The 17,720-nt window shown below is 37.9% G+C and overlaps 1 protein-coding gene across 1 annotated transcript in view; it reads left to right on the top strand.

Moving 5' to 3' along the window:
• The first annotated feature begins 531 nt into the window (after window positions 1-531).
• LOC150076977 (solute carrier organic anion transporter family member 4A1-like) overlaps window positions 532-17,720 on the top strand; it is a 150,743-nt gene continuing 133,554 nt past the window's right edge. The window contains exon 1 of the mRNA XM_090386542.1: window positions 532-722. The gene's annotated coding sequence lies outside the window, so the exon portion shown is untranslated. The remainder of the gene's footprint in view (window positions 723-17,720) is intronic.

The raw sequence follows: 17,720 nt of genomic DNA, 5'->3' as shown, positions 1-17,720 counted from the left end.
TATCCAAACACAGCTCAGCCCTCCTGGATGAAGGAGGAAGCCATACAATGTCTAGCTACATGGCTTCAGCAAATCCCCAGCAAATCGAAAACGTTCAAACCTTCAGATTATTTGATTATTAGTTAAAGATGCAAATTTCTCTACTTAACCATCATAGATGGTAATGGGATTATATTTTGGCTAACAGAACGTTATTCGATGATACCAACAATAATACTTTTTTTGTTTGCAAATACTGGGAGACTTTTAAGAAAACGTATTTTACGTGGTTTCTTCAAAAACGATCTTCGCTGAAAAACTCCATCCCAAAGTTCCTTGCGCGTTGGTTACATAACTGTTAAGAAAACGAAGAGACCTATTTCGGCAGCTGCCCGGACGAAACGTTTACAGCTAGCGCTCTAACAGTATTCCACAACTCTTGGGCTTCCTCGTTACTGTCTCTACCCTCCGTTAGAGTAGACTCTTCCAAGGTTTAACTTCCCGCTTCGTATGTTGTCCGACCACGCGCAGCCGGTAACAAATACGGTCGCCGTTGCCGTGGGAAGGAATCGTGTCGTCATTCCCGTAGTTCCGGTGAGTTCTGTAAGTAAAGAAGGGTTGTATTTGCAACAAGTTGGCTGCTATCTTTCCCAGTGCAAGTAAGACAGTAGCCACGTCCTCACTGGTGTGGTATTCTCGTGTGAGGTTCATTCGATGCTGTGATTTTAGGTACCATTCAAGAGGTAAGAAATAGTTTGTGGTATAAGGAAACTTTTGTCTGTAAACCGGCTCTGTGATGTCCTTGTATTACCTGTAACAATTTTTCTTTTTTTTTTTTGCTATATAATAGTCAAGTGTGTGGCCACGAAGTGGTCCCTGTAGTTGCCTGAAAGGAGGGGGGAAAGATAACAGAGCCCCAAGGCAGAATTACGGTAGTAGGTATTCTCATTGGGGCATTGGAAGATGGTTCAATGGAATCATTCTATTCATTGGTTGGATTTAAGTTCATTTTAACGATTATAATTTTACAAGTGTTACAAATTGATCCTTAAATGTGATTTAAAAGAAGTTGTGAACTTCTTTAAATTATTGTTAATCAAAAAGAATATCTGGTAATCGTAGTGGAAATATATACCTGTTCCCTAAAGACCTGAATCTGAAAAGGAAGTATTTCATCATGCATAAATGACTTGTATTACGTCACTGATATTCTCACTAGTAAGGCCATTTTTGCATAATAATTAATTCAAAATTAAACTTTTTTTTAAAAGTTTCATGGGGGAATGTAGTCCAACTGAGCAATATTTAGTGTAGTATAACTAAAATGTAGAACGAGGTTATAGATTTGCTGTGAAGATAATTATTTGCCGAAGTGATGCCCTGTTGTTTACTCAGCACGCGAATAAATGCTCAGCTAGTCACTACCTGAAAAGATCCAAAGTTATTCCAGTGGTAGTGGTAGTGCAATACGTTAAAATAACTGTTCATGTACAGTTAATTGTAGAAAAGGGTGAACAACCGCCTGTTTACGAACCGTAGAAAGGTGTCTCGTTGGAAACTACCCAACTGTTCTTTCAGAGGTCAGTATTCTTTTGCCCTCTTAACAAACAGTGCTAAGGTGAAGTTTTCATTTTTCAATAGTAAACAATCATCGAAACTCTATATACTGAATCATTTTTAAGTTTCATCATTTTTTTTCTGATAAATAAAAAATAGCGAATTAAAAAGTTAATAACTTTTGTTCAACTTTAATATGCTTGTGGTATTCCTAATTACAGAAAAATATATCTAATATTTCTTTCGGAGAAAAGTATAACGTGAATCACCACGTCCTTCTTTGAATATATTAATTTAATATTTCGCAGTTCCGTTTTTTTTGTTGTACCTATGTTAAGAAATAGGTAGTTTGCTATTGTTTTTTTTTTATAGTATATGGGTTAAGAAATAGGTATTAATGTACACCGGTTAAGAAATAGGTAGTAATGTAGATGGGTTAATTTGTAGTTTACGAGTAATGTAAGTGGATTAAGAAATGTATCTCTTAACATGATGTAATTTACAAGTAATATACATGCTTAAAAAATGTATCTCCTTAATATGTTGTGTACGAATAATGTGCATGGGATAAAAATGTATCTCTTGCAGTGATGTAATTTATTGTGGTTTATGAAGTAATGTATATGGGTTAAAGAATATGTATTTCATCCTGGTTGAATTTAAAGTGGCTTTCGAAGTAATGTACATGGGTTAAATAATATGAACTACAACAAATTTCTGCTGGGATTTATTGTAGTTTACTAGATTTTGTAGGTTGTGTACTGAAATCACCTTATTTTGCTCACTAAAACGTGGGCGCTAATATCGAAAACAGCCAGGGTTTGGGTTTCAGCATTGGAGTTTCTACAATAGTGGCTTAAAACCAGTGGTACACAGCCCCTGAAGTCACGAAGAGGGAAACTTAGGCGTGTGCGCTCGGGGCCTGTTTAATGATGAAAGAAAATGTATGCCTTAACGTCATGTTCTAGTTCGTAGGTGTAGGTGGTTCGTACAGGTTGGGAAACTGCCCTTTTACAAAAGTGCACGCACATTGTGTGTGACATCGATTGATTGTCCTTGATGATACATTGCCCGGAAAAAATATTAGAAACCTTCTGCATTGGCAAAGGAAATGTGTCCAAACCACGAAGTCATATGATATGGTCACATGCAAGGCAATTTGGACAAAGTTACGTCCTAGTTGGCATTGTAAAAGTTTATTTTTAAAAATGAAGGTTTCAGTCAACTTCGCAAAAACATTTTCCAAAATGCTAACGCTGTGGTTACAAACTGCATGTTTGTGTCTGTCAGAGGAGCTCACATGATAGAGAGAATGGAAGGACAGTACCGTATTTAGCAGTCGTGTGCGCTCGAACCACTTTAAACTCAAATGCGTATACAACTGTACCATCGCGTTTGACCACTTGGCTATCCGGCCGTTAGTGCTGAATTTTCTAATTCGATCACTGATCTTAAGTCGATCTTTGAGGCCCTAAATATCATTAGCAAATTAGATGTCGAAATGGTCATATCACGGTTAGCCATTACCTTGATTGAAAAAGACTTGAGATTATACTTGGATAATGATTTTTAGTTACCCATATGTGATTTAACCTAAATTACCATCAATTAAGCTTAACAAACTTCGGTTTTTTTTTATCTTTTTCCAAAAATAAAGTATTCATAGACGCTTTACGAACCAAGTCTTTCTTCTTAAGGCTAATTCAGAAAAACTACAAAAAGCTCTGACGCCTTTAAGAATGAGTAATTTAGGATAAAATAATGGAACAGTGTTTTTCCAGGTGAGCAAATAAACGAACTTCAGCTGAATTATTATGAATCTGCTGTGCTTTTCAGAACTGTTTATTCTGCCCACAGCTGCCTTTCTCTGAAAGGGGAAACTTGAGAATCGATATCACGTTTCTTAGAACTTTTGTGTTGGGCTACACGTAATGCAAAACCTAATGGCTATTGTTACTAGATGACACTCGGCCAATATAACATGTTACTATTTCCTCTAGAATTTCTAAGCTGCTCCAAGGTGCAAATTTTGGATTTTACAATTATTGCTTAAAACTTTGTGTCGAGATTTTGTTTTTAAATTGAAGTGTTTTATTTGATATCTTTAATAACGCAGTGTTTTATCCTACTGTAATATCTAAGTTACTATAATAAAAATAAACCTTTTGGCAAAGAGGAGTTTTGTGACTTTCTGAGTTGGTTTGATCTAATTGAATTATGGAGATATGAATAAAGAAACCACATATGGGGGGTAAAAAGTGATTGTCTTACAAACACTAAGCAAAGAAAGGAAACCACTTTTTTTTTTCTTGAAAATGCATGGACATTCCAGCAGCAGGTGATGACTTCCAGAAATGTTTCTGTGCTTGGAAGAAACGCATGGAAGCAAAGCGGGACAAAATTTGGTATGGTGGTGTACCAAAGAACAACGATGAAATGAGGAGAGAGCGAGAAACTTCGGACAGGTATTGGGGACATTTATTGGGGGTTGTATTGGAATTTCCAAAATGGTTACATTACAGAAGTCGATACAAGATGCTTGAAAACATGGTCACGTGACATCAGTACCGCGTATGATCCTCTTTAACGGCTAAAAAGGCCTAACAGTGGTGGACCATGCTCGATTTAAGGGAGCCTATAAGATTCTACGCAACAAATCCCATTCTTCCGCCAGCGGAGACCTTAGCTCACCAAGTGACCGAGAAGTTAATTGTCGGCGTGAAATGCAACCCCCAAGCGCGTCCCACACATGTTCCATCGGATTTAAATCCGAAATCGTACTGGGTACGGCAGTCGTTGGATATCTTCAGTTTCAAGATATTCCTCTACCACTTGAGCTCTATGTGCAGTGGCGTTGTCGTGCATGAAAAGAAAAAGGGTTAGAGGAGCTGTTCTCTGTATCTCTGCGCAGTTAAGATACCCCTATCAAAATCGTGAAGAGGGGTACGGATTTCTTGTGTAGAGACCACTTGAATTGAGCCTTCTTAACAGTCCAGTTTGAAATGTTTTCACCTGTGGCCGTAGTAACCTCGAGAGGCAGTTGATGACAGGACATCGTAGGGTTCCGTCTTGCTGCTAGAGCCAGACAACGGTCTGTTCTGGTTGACACAGGCCTTGTGCGACCGGGTGAAATTTTTATTCGCTATCTAGTAGGACCATCTTTTGTCCGAATTATAGCCCGTACACTTCATGGCATGGATTCCACTAGGTGTCTGAGGAAGTGTAACTCCAGATTTGACCATTCTTCCATCAGGATATTTGTCACTTGCTGTATTGTGGTCGGTAGAAATCTGCTAAGCCAAACTGCTCGTTCCAACATACCCTAGACATTCTCAATGGGAAACGTCTAGAATATGGAGAATTAGGCGCCTGAGGTGGAGCATTTCCGAGGTTTTCGAGGAGCATTTCCAAAACCTTGGAAATGCTCCTCGAACCATTCAGATACAACTTTTGCATGGTGGATAGTGGGCAATTACCAGGATTGCGTTGTCGTCTTGAAAGAGTTCATCGCAATTTGAGTAAAAATGAAGCATTGCAGAGTGAAGTTGGTTAGATACCACAAAGATATTCACTGGAGGTAAACACGACCTTCTAACGATATGAGCTGGCCGGGTTCATACTAATAGAACATAAGCCGTACCATGATACCACCTCCAGCCTCTTCAGTGGTAGGCACGAGACAGTCTGGATGCATGGCTTGATGAGGTTCGTGTCACACTTTCAACCTACCCATTGATGCGAAAAAGTGTAAATTGAGACTCGTTGGACCACATGATATTTTTTTTCCCCCACTATTCCACAGTCTAGTCTTGTTGTTGGCATCACCACTCCGGTCGGATCTTTGGATTTAGACTACCAACTGACAGATTATTCAACTCCCACCGCCGCATAGGTTGGTTGTAAATGGGTATTTCTTTGCCTAAACTGAATATTTCAGTCTTTGCTGCCCACTGGACAGTCTATTCTGACACAATTCTATTAAAATTTCTGTGGTCTCGTTCTTGGAGTGCCCACATTCTGAAGTATTTCTTCCCTTTAGAGCTGTATTTGCCTTTTTAGTCTGTCAGTTAACAACCTTTTTTAGTGACGGTTACTTTGGACTTACCAGTATTTTCTTAATTGCTGGAGCACGTTTAGCTCCTGCTAAACTAAACGTGCTCCAATGATAACACGATTTCTGAAAATTGGAACGATCACCTGTCATCCCCACGACCGGATCGACAAAAAAAAAAAAAAAAAAAAAACGTTCCCAGGAAATCGTATATTTATCTGATAACAAGGACCTTGTGATCATACCACGTACATTTGGATACCGTACGTTTAATTATCTGTTGACGTCAATTGCAAAAAGTTTTAAATTTTTTGGCCAGTGAGTGTATATTGCAATCTATTCATATCAGGCATAGAGGGGGACAATGATATGTTGTAAAAAACCAAAGATAAGGCTTCCCACATTTGTTGATGAACAAATGCCGGAAAATATTGCTGTGTGTTTTGAAGCTGAAAAAGAAAATACAAATTGAGGGCATTGAGTTCGATAATTTGCTCAACTTAGTGCAGGTTGCATGGAGAGATATGTCAAGTACAGGTGTAAAACGTAGAGATAGTTGTCAACAGAACTGTAGGAAAGCCACTTGTAGAACAGATGCGTGCAATCCGCAGCTGTACTGATTTGATCTAAACTGAAGTTATGAAATAAGTTTCACCTACGGAACGGTGGAGGTGACATTGCAACTGGCTGAGCTGAACATTTGAAGTAACAAGAATCCAATCCCTGATAAAATGACAGATAAAGCGGAGATTCAGTACCATAGAAAGTGTATTTTATTCTGTATTGGAGTACAAGGTAGTGTTTCGAATGTACAAAAGAAGTTAAGTTGTTGTAGTAGGGTTTTTGGAGCATCAGCGACTAAGACCATGTTGCTTTGTGTATATTATCTATAAATTGCGTGTGTTCTGAGGTCGACTTTTTGTTTGCTGGACGAAAAACCCAAGTTTCGGAGAGAGAGAAAAAAGAAAACCATGCTCGCACTGAGACCGACTAACTGGGCCACATTGTGTAAAATGCCCATAAACATTCCTCCTCATCATCGGCGGGACTCTAACTCAAATCTTCCACCTGGTGCAGGGAGGACGACGATTCTACCAACTGTGCTACCCACGAGGGCAAAAAACAAAAAAAAAAAAAAAAGTTACCAACAGTTACTTTTACATTGCCAAACATAATCAGACTGAACTCTCCTACGAAGTGCTGTTCGTGCTGAATAATTTCCACTTTCTAATTGGCGTCATCCTAATGTACGGCTGTCAGATCATTGTTAAGATATGATCAAGCGTACCACGCTTCAACTCCACCGGGTTGGCAATATTGCGTGACAGTCTCGCGTTCTTTCTGACCGACTGACTTTCTTCGTACATTGTACAGTTCTACATCGTGTTCTATAGCTCGTTAAAGGATATCGTTCTGCTGAGGTCACGGCCGATACCAGCTAAGCGGGTCGTGCATCGGTTATGACCCACTTATAGAGAACAATCTCCCCTCTTTCCTCCATTTAGTGAGAGGCATGGTATCGATGAATAAATCAAACAACAGAGGATGGCATTTATGAATTTTTGGACCCTAGACAAAATATCCTTACTCGGGTTCCTACAGATGGGGACACGCAAATAAAATACGCTTGCCAGCCTGAGTTGCCTTTTCTGTTTATACTTCAGGATAGCTCTATCTAGGACGAGGGGAATTTTTATTATTGAAGACTGGAAACGACCCACCCCATCGAAGAGTTCTCTCTCACGGTGAGAGGATGTCATTGGTAGTCATTTTGAAATTAATCTTCAATGATACGAATGTTTTGTTTGCTTCATTTACATTAATCCTTTATGCAAGAATAGAATCAATAACCGTATTTAGCAGTCATATGAACTCGAACCACAGTCAACTGTAATTGTATAGGTGTCCACAATGATTATGCCTGGAATTTATTCACTGGTAAGCTAGTGAAGAGGGTCGTGCTTAGGTAGTTTAATGTCCGGGATAAACAGTTCATAGTATGTCCCGTACAACTTTAAATTTTACTTAATTTATGTTATTTCTAAGACCACCCCTGGAAATACGCCTGGACACAGTGCCCCTTTGTGTATATCTTGGCATGGTCCTGCTATCGATTCAATTATTTTTTTAAAAATACATCTTCAGACAGTTAATTTTTGTTCATGTTGTAGCAAACATTAATAAACTGAAACCTGGAATTTATTTACAAAATAACTGAAATTTGTGAATTGTAAACATCACGATGGGGAGGGGGGGGGGAAGTTATCTTTACAAATATATGACGAAAAACTTGATGTAATTTATTTTGAAATAAATACGTATTTATCTGTTTTACCCTCTAACATTTTTACCTGTATACTGTATTTTAATTTCGATTAATTAATTATGTACGTGATATTAAATATTTTATTAATATTTTAAAATAGGAAACGAGTTTTCTCTCCCTCTCCCATTGGTTCTTCTTCTTCCAGTCATATAGCTTCCTGAGAAGCTGTTGTGGCCACCAACAAATTCCTCGAACTGCATCGATCATGTGCTATACGAGCAGAATCGCAAAGTGTCATGCCCAGAAGTTCACTGATCCCATCCTTCCACCTAGTTGCAGGTCGTCCTCTGCACCTCTTCCCCTCGGTTTTTCCTTCCATTATATTCTTCAACAGAAAGTTTTCCCTTCTTACTATATGACCAAAAAACTTGAGTTTTCTTTTGTTGATGCTATGAAGAAGAATTTTAGGCCTGCCAATTTTATTCAATACCCACTCATTTGTTCTTCGATCCAAGAAAGAAATACGCCGTATTCTCCTGTAACACCACATTTCAAATGCCTCAATTTTCTTCCTGTCAACCCTTTTCAGATTCCATCCTTCACATCCATAAGTGGCAGCTGGAAAAATTAAGGAATCAATGATTCTCAGTTTCGTGTTTAGGGGCAGATCATGATCTCTCCATAATTTTATCAGATCGGCGACCGACGTTTTAGCAGTTGCTGTCGTCTTTTTACATCGTTTGAGCAGTCACTATTTTTATTTATTCTTGACCCCAAGTAATCAAATTCATCAACTTCTTCGATATCTTGCCCATTAACCTTCACCTTCCTGGAATCAAGATAATCACCATAATTTTAGTTTTTTCTTACTTGCTTCACATACCCTTCTCAGAGTTCCTTTAAGATGATCCTTAGAATTACAAATTAGCACAGTATCATCTCCATAACGAAGGTTGTTTATCTTGAGTTCTCCAATTTTGATGCCAGTCTCTAAATCTTCCAAAGCTTCACGCATGATATCTTCGGCATAAAAATTAAAAAGGAGAGATGACAAAATACAGCCCTGCCTGACACCGTTACGTATTGTGAAAAAGTCCGTGTTTCCCATGTTGGTTCTCAGAGTTCCTTCCTGTTCCTGGTACAGTAGCTTAATCAGCTGAATTACGTGGAATGGGAAACCCATAATAGTCATCGTTTCTCATGTTGAACACAATTAAAAGCTTTTGTATAATCTATAAAACACAAAACGACTGGAACATTGAATTCCTTGCATTTTTCAATAATCAGTCGTAGGCTTAAGATCTAATCTCTGGTTCCTCTACCCCTTCTGAAACCTGCTTGCTCTTCTGGCATTTCTTCAAGTTTTCTTGAGATGCTGTTCAATATGGTTTTAAGAAGAATCTTGCTAGCGTGAGAAGTTAGGCTAATAGTCTTGTAATTAGAGAAAATTTGAAAATCGGAAAACTGGTTTCTATTTATAAGGTGGTAGATGACTTTCATCAACCGGTGAAATACCACCACTTTGCTTATTGGAGGCTTGAAGTGGTGAAACCCATGTTTAGTCTCTAGAGCAAAGTTTCCGGCATCCCCCTTTCCCCATACTTCTCCTTCAATCCATGCACGGTACTAAGTACTATAGGTTTTGATACCTTCCGTGTTTGGGGTTTTCATAAAAAAAAAAAAAAAAAAAAAAAATTCCCCCCATTGGTGCTGGTTTAAAATTGGAAAACGAGTTTCCCCACCTTTTCACTATTTTTAAAGCGAAAAGCTATTTCAAACCAGCACCAAGGGGGGGGGGGGAGAGAACTCGTTTATCGATTTTAAACCAACACCAGAGGGGGGACTCGTTTTCAAATTTTAAACCAGCGGTATTTCCGTGTGCTCTAACGTAAACCTTTCGGTTTAGTCGGTTGTAGACGGCATTCACTGAAACGCAAACGACTGGTAATTAGCAGCCTATGAGAACAATAAGTGGGAGGAGCTACACGTGTCTATCATTGCTTGTCGCAAAGATCCATGGAAGTGGTACCCGCTTGTAAAGATTAACCACAAGGCTGACAAGAGTACAGTAATACCCCGAAGTTACGCGATAGGTGGGTCCGACGAAAATCGCTTAAGTCGAATTCGCGTAAGTCGGGGTACAACTTTGCATATAAATACATATAAATTTTGTTTAATTGGGACCAAGGACTAACAAAAACACTAGTTTAGAAGAAAAATATTTAATAAAATTGCAGTTCTTTATACGTATTAATACCAAATATGTATTAAAAAATAAATGAATTACGAAAAAAAGTTATGTCGATGGCTTCATAAAATCTAACAAATTCGTCTGACGACACAGCGCCTTCTTTTTTTCACGCAGAATTTCTTCGTAGCAAGCTAATAATTTTTTTATTCCTTACTTTGTAGCTATAACGCGTTCTTCGTTGGAGTCTGTTTTCTAAAATTTTTAAGCCCTTTTCAATTGAGCTGAGACCTTCTGTCAAGCTTGCAATTGTCATGTGCTTTTCTGGTGGAACTGGGTCTGAAGTGTCGGATACTTCAGTGACATTTTGCTCATGCATCTCTATGAGCTCATTCATTGTCAGCTCCTGACATCATCACCATTGACTTCCAAATCTAATTGCCTGGCAAGATTAACAACTTCTTCTATCACATGAGCGACATGATCAGTTTCTGGCGTTGTTTTCGTCTCGTTTTTGAAAAAAAAATGGACAAAGTTTCTTCCAGACACCATTCAATGTTTTTTTTGTGAATTTCATCCCAAGATTCTTCAATGATTCTTAAGGCATCTAAAACATTGAATTGTTTCCAAAAGTCTTTAACAGATATCTCACTATTTTGTCTCATAGCTTCATTCAGATGTGCAAACGAACACCTCGTGTAGTAAGCCTTGAATGTTTTGATGACTCCCTGGTCCATCGGTTGAAGCAAGCTGGTTGTGTTTGTAGGCAAAAACACAGCTTTCACACGTGGGTCGAAATTAATTAGGGTAGCAGGGGGTGACCGGGTGCATTGTCAATAAGAAGCATCACTTTAAATGGAATCTCTTTAGACTTGCAATAACGTTCGACTTCGGGTCCTCCAAACCAGTCCTCAAAAACGGAAGCTGTCACCCAAGCTTTATGATTTGACTTCCAAATCACTGGTAAGGTAATTTTAGATATACACCAAACGAAAAAATCAAGAACCGCGTAACTCCGAGTTCGCGTAAGTCGGGGTATTACTGTAATCCGGTTATTATATAAAGCTCGTTCAGTTTATATTACTTTCAGGTTCAGGTGAATTGATTGAAGTAAAAATAAGGTTTAAGATTTAAATATAAAATTTAATTTAATTAAAATATAAGATTTAATTTAATTCTTCTTGCTAAGGCAGTTTGAACCAAAGTTCATTCTCACCGGCAGTTCAGAGGGGGGAACTCGTTTTCCAAATTTAAACTAGCGTCTAGATGGCTAACCCGAACGACACGCAAATTGGCCCGAGAATTCGCACTTGTACAGACTGAAATATGGCGCAATATGTCTAAGATGTTGATATGACCTAAAATCAAAAACAAGGGGAAACTATTTAGCACAGTCTGTTTTTTTTTGTGCTATCGGAGTTTACTGTCCTCCTTTCCTGAAATTCAGTTTTGTCAGCCGTAACTGATTACGGGCAAATGTCATTTTGAAAATCGCCGTTCCTACTTTTAATTATTATTATTATTTTATTTATTTATTATTATTATTATTATTTTTTTTTTTTTTGTCACTTAATACAGGGAGACCCAAATTACATTGTTGATCATACCAAACTCAATGAACCAAAGAGGCCTGTCAGAAAAGTAATGAGATTATTTTTTGTAAGAAGTGAAGTGGCAACACTGGAAAAACGAGCAACATGTAGCGTGGTCCTTCCCCTAACCTCAGTACGTGTTTCAACTCGTTGCCATATCATGATCTCAGGTGTTCCGTTGGCACAAGATGTTTTTGAAGGGACGTGGAAGATGAAACACGTGCTGGACGGCCAGCAACCACTCGAGCTCACGACGATGTCCAAAGAGTGAGAGCGTTAATTCGTCGAGATCGAAGGTTAACAATCAGAATGATAGCGGATGAATTGAATTTAAATGGAGACGCTGTTCACAAAATTTAAGTGGAATTGGCCATGAGAAAATGATTCTGCGGGTTTTGAGTGATGGACGAAAACAAAACCGCACGAACGTCTCTTGATTTGCTAGAAAGGTCAGAAATCGATCCAGACTCGTTGAAACGAGTTGTTCCTAGTGAATAAAGCTGGTTTTTCCTAGTACGATCCAGAAACCACACGCCAAAGTGAGGAATGGCACACGAAAACACCTCCACCTCCGAAGAAATCTGCCACAGGGACAAACAATGAACCAAAATTACTATAAAAAATTGTCGAGCGGTTACGTAGAAGAATCCTTCGCGTGCGACCTGAGATCAGTCAAAATTGAACTCACCACCACAACAACGCACAGTCTCATTCTGTCTTCTCCATTACAGAATTTCTGGCCCAGATTAGATTCCACTCCTCTCGCAACTTCTGTATTCACCAGCCCTAGCTCCATGTTTAGTTTCAATTCCCAAAACTGAAAAAGAAACTAAAAGGAAATCATTGAGTCGTTGAGACAATTTAAAAGGAGCTGAAAAAGGGACTGGAAATTCCGTTGGACACGTTGTGTAGCTGTAGAGGGAAGTTATTTCGAGGGTAACCATGGTCACCCTCGAAATAACGTAAGATGTAAGTTCCATAAAATTCAAAATAAAAATGTTTATTGATTTAATCTCATTACTTTTCTAACAAGCCTTCTATATTGATATCTTTGGAGACCACAAGAGGGCAAGCACTTCATAAATACGATGGATGAAATATTAGAATGACAAGCCTTATGGATTTTTATGGACCTTACATCTTAAAACGCTAAGCAGCTTAAAAAGAATAAAGTTAAATATAATTTTATCAAGAACATTGTTTTTTTTAATATATTGCAGTTAAAATTCTGATAATGAGTAATAAATTACTTCACTGTCTGTAAAAAAAAACTTGGTTTGTGTGTTGTAAGTGCTCCGTACTTTTGCTTTAAACTGGAAAATCTGCAACTTAAACTCATAAAATGTTTAAAAATTGTTTATGGTGATGTAACGTTAAATAGCACCAGTGTGTTTGAATGGTATAAGCAGTTTCCAGCCTGGCATGAGGATGTTCGTGATGACCCAAGAAGTGGGCATCCGTCAACCTGTAGAAATGAAGACAGCTGCAAAAGTTCTGGAAATTGCGGCAAGAGATCGTTGTTTGACCCTCACAATGATGGTGGATGAGTTGGACACGAATAAGGAGACGATTCCTCAAATTTCTACATGAAGATTTAGGGAAAAGGAAGATGAGTGAAGAGTCAAAGCAAGTAGTGAACTTTGAAATTCACCACCAAATCCCAAAAGTTTTTCGTTTACAGAAGTCCAGGATCAAAACGATGCTGATCATGTTTTTCGACAAACAGGGTGTGATTCACAAGGAATTTGTACCTGAAGGGAAGAGTCAATGCTGCTTTCTATGTGCTGGTGCTTCAAAGACCACTGAAGCTCATTTCTAGGCCGAGGCCGCAATTTCGAGAGAAAGGGGCTGGTTCTTCTTGTACGATAATTCTCCTGCGCATTCCGCACTTGTGAAGACATTTCTGATTCTTTTCCGGCGCAATAAATGCATTCAATGAGGTGGTGATTCATTATTTGAATAAAAATGAAACCATTTTGAGCTCCTTCACTTTTTTTTTTTTTTTTTTTTTTTTTTTATTGCACCAGCCCAGGAACTTTATTGCTATACCTCGTATTAAAATATAATATACTCTGTTCATGACTGCTTGCTATTATGTCAGACATTGATTTGGCTGTAGTGTTCAAGTGATCATTATTCTATTGCATTGCGAAACAAACTGGTAAAAAAATAAATAATTTCCTGATTTTTATTGGTCCGATTTTAATGAAATTTGGGAGGATTTAGCAAATCAGCGAAGTACAAAATTTCATGAAAATCCATTCATTGGGAGTCTGGTTTACACATGCGGACGGACGTACAGAGAAATAATTACCGAATTTCTATTGATCCAAATTTAATGAAATTTGGGGTGGCTCCACAAATCTTTTTATAAGGCCAAAACATAAATTGCATGATGAAAATCCATCCACTAAGAGCCAACTTATTTCATGAGGATGGACATGATGAAGACAATACAGTACGTGTAGGTCTATTACGTATATATGTTAACGCGCCTAAAAAAACACCCCTGTTGTTTTTTAGTTAAGTTGTCGCTCTGTTATACAATAACTTTTATTTTAAAAAATTGCATATTTAAAAAAAATTTAAATATTGAGATGTACAATGTTCTCTGAACTAAACGGGATGTACAAATTCTCTGAACTAAACGGGTCGGTTCCCTAAGAACGCTGTCTCAATCAGTATTCACCCAAAATAAAAATGTCAAGCAAATGTTGAACTTAAATTTCTACCATCCACGATTTGTATGCTTGTGAAATACGAATACTTAAACGTGTTTATGCAAGAGTGTAGCATTGTCTTCATAATCTGGCTTCATTCAGGATTTATAACATCAAAATCCTCGCGTACCACGCATTGGCGGAAATGGCAATAAAGGTGACCTTTACGATACGAGAATTTGTCGTAAGAGGGATAAAAATGCTGTAGGTAGGCTCAAAGACTCTTGGTGAAGTTACATCGTAAAGATAATGAAATTTACTGCTGAACGAATCCTTTTATCTCAGTTCTTACCCAGTTTACTGCGAAATACAAACACACTGACAGACACGTAATTCGCTCTGGGGGATCAAAGGCAACGAGAGATCAGTTTACCGGTAATAGGAGGATCGGATCTCAAGGTCACAGTCGTGTACATAGGTTGACGTGCTATGGCAACAGAAAACGAGGTGTTTGCAATATTTTAGGCTTTCGACCAACCCAAGAAGCAATTATGTGCATTTTTACTGCTTTGTGGAGTTAATGCCATACAGAACGAAGATGTCTGATCAGTCTCTCTCTTTCTGTAGGATTTATTTAAATATCATTTTGGAATGCGCGCGCACACACTTGAATAGACATAATAACGATAAACCATAGGAATTGAAGTACCTCATGAATTGATGCGCTGTAACCGAAGTAGTTGATTGCTGCATCCCAAGAGGGTGGGGGTAGTGTCTTTTGGAAGGACAGCATCATGGTCACGTGACCAGAGAATGACAATTTCAAGGTTATGTCACAGTCTTCAAGGTTAGTCAAGAGTTACATCTGAGGTGCCATAGTCATCTTACTCTCTAAACTCTGTTGGTCGCTCGGACTCTCAGCGGCTGCACGAAGAATGGCTTTAAAGTAAATTGCATGCAGAACACTTTAAAAAAAGAGAATCTGCGAGATTTTAGAGTTTTTCAATTTTATTTTTTATGTTGGAAGACTTTTTGAGAGTTTGTCTTAGTGACAAAACCAGGATGCGCTGTGTAAATTGTTTTCAGTAGTTTACTTTCATACTGCTTCCTATTACTATTACCATACTGAACCTCATAGGAACAACTCCTAAATTTTTATGGATTTCAAGAGCGATCCAACTTGAACCTTATGGACATTCTGTACGAGAATGTTGATTTGCTGGACGAAAAACCCGTGTTTCGTGGGGAAAATCATTGTTATCCACTCCTGATACTGACCAACTCAATGGTTATAAGAATAACCATTGTACTATTGTACAGAGAATACAGTGAACTGGCACACTGTCACCAAAATAGTCAATTTGCTAAGGATTCTTCCTCTCCTAAGAAGCAAAATCTTCTAAGCTAATAAGCAAGAGAGCATGGTTTACACAATGTTCTTTCAAGCTAGACAAATCTACTTTGCATAACTTCCGTGTTTGGTTTGTGGAGCACGACTTCTGTCTTGAATAAAGGACGTATGCAGATGTGGGTTAACTGTACTGTGTCTGCATGATTGGCACAACTTTTTGTGAAACGCATTTCGTTAATAAAAGAGGACGTGAAGCGGAGGTTTATGTTCCATCCGTTAACTGCTGCATCATGCGATTAAGTGGTAAATTGGAAGGAAAGTAAACCAGATCTGGAAATCCTGTGGCGTTGTCGCAACTCGGGGAGAAAAATATTCGGTAACATATCTATTGCAGGTTGTACTGTAACGTGGGTTGTTCAAAGTTAAATAAATAAAATAGCTTTCATCAATAATTCGATGTTACGTGGTTGTCGTGACAACTGTTATGGTAACCAAGCACCGTATTCTGTTCCTGTGCATGAAAAACTTTTTACATAAAATATGTAAAACACTAATAGAAAATGGTGGTAATTGATTATTACGAATTCGGAATTCATAGAAATCAATCCTGAAACTTCATTACAAGACCATTTGAAAGTCCTGTATCTGATTCGAATATAGAGGAACTATTTCCTGTAAGTTAATGACAGATGATGAACTGAAATTACTTTTACAAATCGTGACTAACGAAAATAGAAAAAAACCGTCTTCTGTTTAGAGAAACTACTTTATTAGCACGTTGACCAATAGATGGTCATACCTTTAGGTATGACGTTTGCTTAAAATGCAATCTCTGCAAGAGAAGGTATGGTGTACTGAGTGGCTTCTTCCGATCAACAAAGTAACCACCATTAAATTCTATTTAGTACAAATTGAGCACTTACGTTTCCAGGCGAACAACCACAGATTACAGAATGGTACAAGGATGAAATGATTCGCTTGAAATGACATAAGGATACTACATGGTCATAGAAACCATGATCTTCCACCAGACGGAGTTAGTCTTCTTTTGGTCAACGGGTGGAAAATACTTGAGTTCGAGTCCCGTCGATTACGTTAGGAAATTTTTATGGCCCTTTTCACAGTGTGGCCGAGTTAGTCGGTCTCAGGCGAGGTAGCATGTTTTTTCCTTCCCGGTTTTTCGTCCAACAAACAGAAAATCGACCCCAGAACACACTCAATTTACAGACAGTATACACTGAACAATATGGCCTTAGTCGATAATGCCCCTAAAACCCTACAACAACAACTTTTACTGCCGATGCTGCAATGCGTTGAATACTGAATAGTAATTTCAATTACTAAAATGCCTTTTTTATTTATTTAACTAAATATCTGTTTATGACGTGGATGATGTCTCCTCAGCAGATATTCGATTAAGAAAGTTTGAATATACAATACTTCTTTTCCGATATGAATTTTCAAACACTAGAGATCCCAGCTGAGCAGTTATCCTACATTGTCATATCCTGAGCTTATTCCAGTTGGCTCAGTGACAGGAAAGTTTCATAGAATATAGGGTGACAAAAGAATTCGTGTCTAATGCTTTAAATTTCTTCCTCCCACGTTTTTAAAGTCTTTGGCTTTTAAATCTATGGGCCTTTTCCATAATACTTTGCTTTGACTTGAAGCGATTGCTATCTAGCCACTGGTTTTTAACCTTAGAACGTTAGTTTTAATTTTTAAGGTTAAAGTAAACTAAAATTCGACAATGAGTATTCTTTTTAAATGCATGATTTGAGATCAATACCGGTTATATTGAATGTAAGCTTACATCCAAATTTTTGAATTTGATGTTTGTATAAAAATTTCTTTCATTTAAAGTAAGAACAAACCAACGATTTCTAGAGTAAAGTGGAATGGGTTAAATGTTGCATATACAAAAGTTAACCCGTTTACTGTGTAATCAGAGGAGAGAAAAAATACAATTGTACAGTTAACAGTAATTCATTAATAAAACAAAATTCAAAAATACAATCGAACTGATTAGTAACGATATAATTAATTGTATGCTACACTGGTGTTCAAAGAAAGTGC

This window comes from Mastigoproctus giganteus, chromosome 12 (genome assembly GCF_048544385.1).
Source record: "Mastigoproctus giganteus isolate SK-2022 chromosome 12, ASM4854438v1, whole genome shotgun sequence".
Classification (NCBI taxonomy): Eukaryota; Metazoa; Arthropoda; class Arachnida; order Uropygi; family Thelyphonidae; genus Mastigoproctus; species Mastigoproctus giganteus.
Note: the sequence above shows the minus strand (reverse complement) of the source record. Positions and strands in the feature narration are given on the sequence as shown.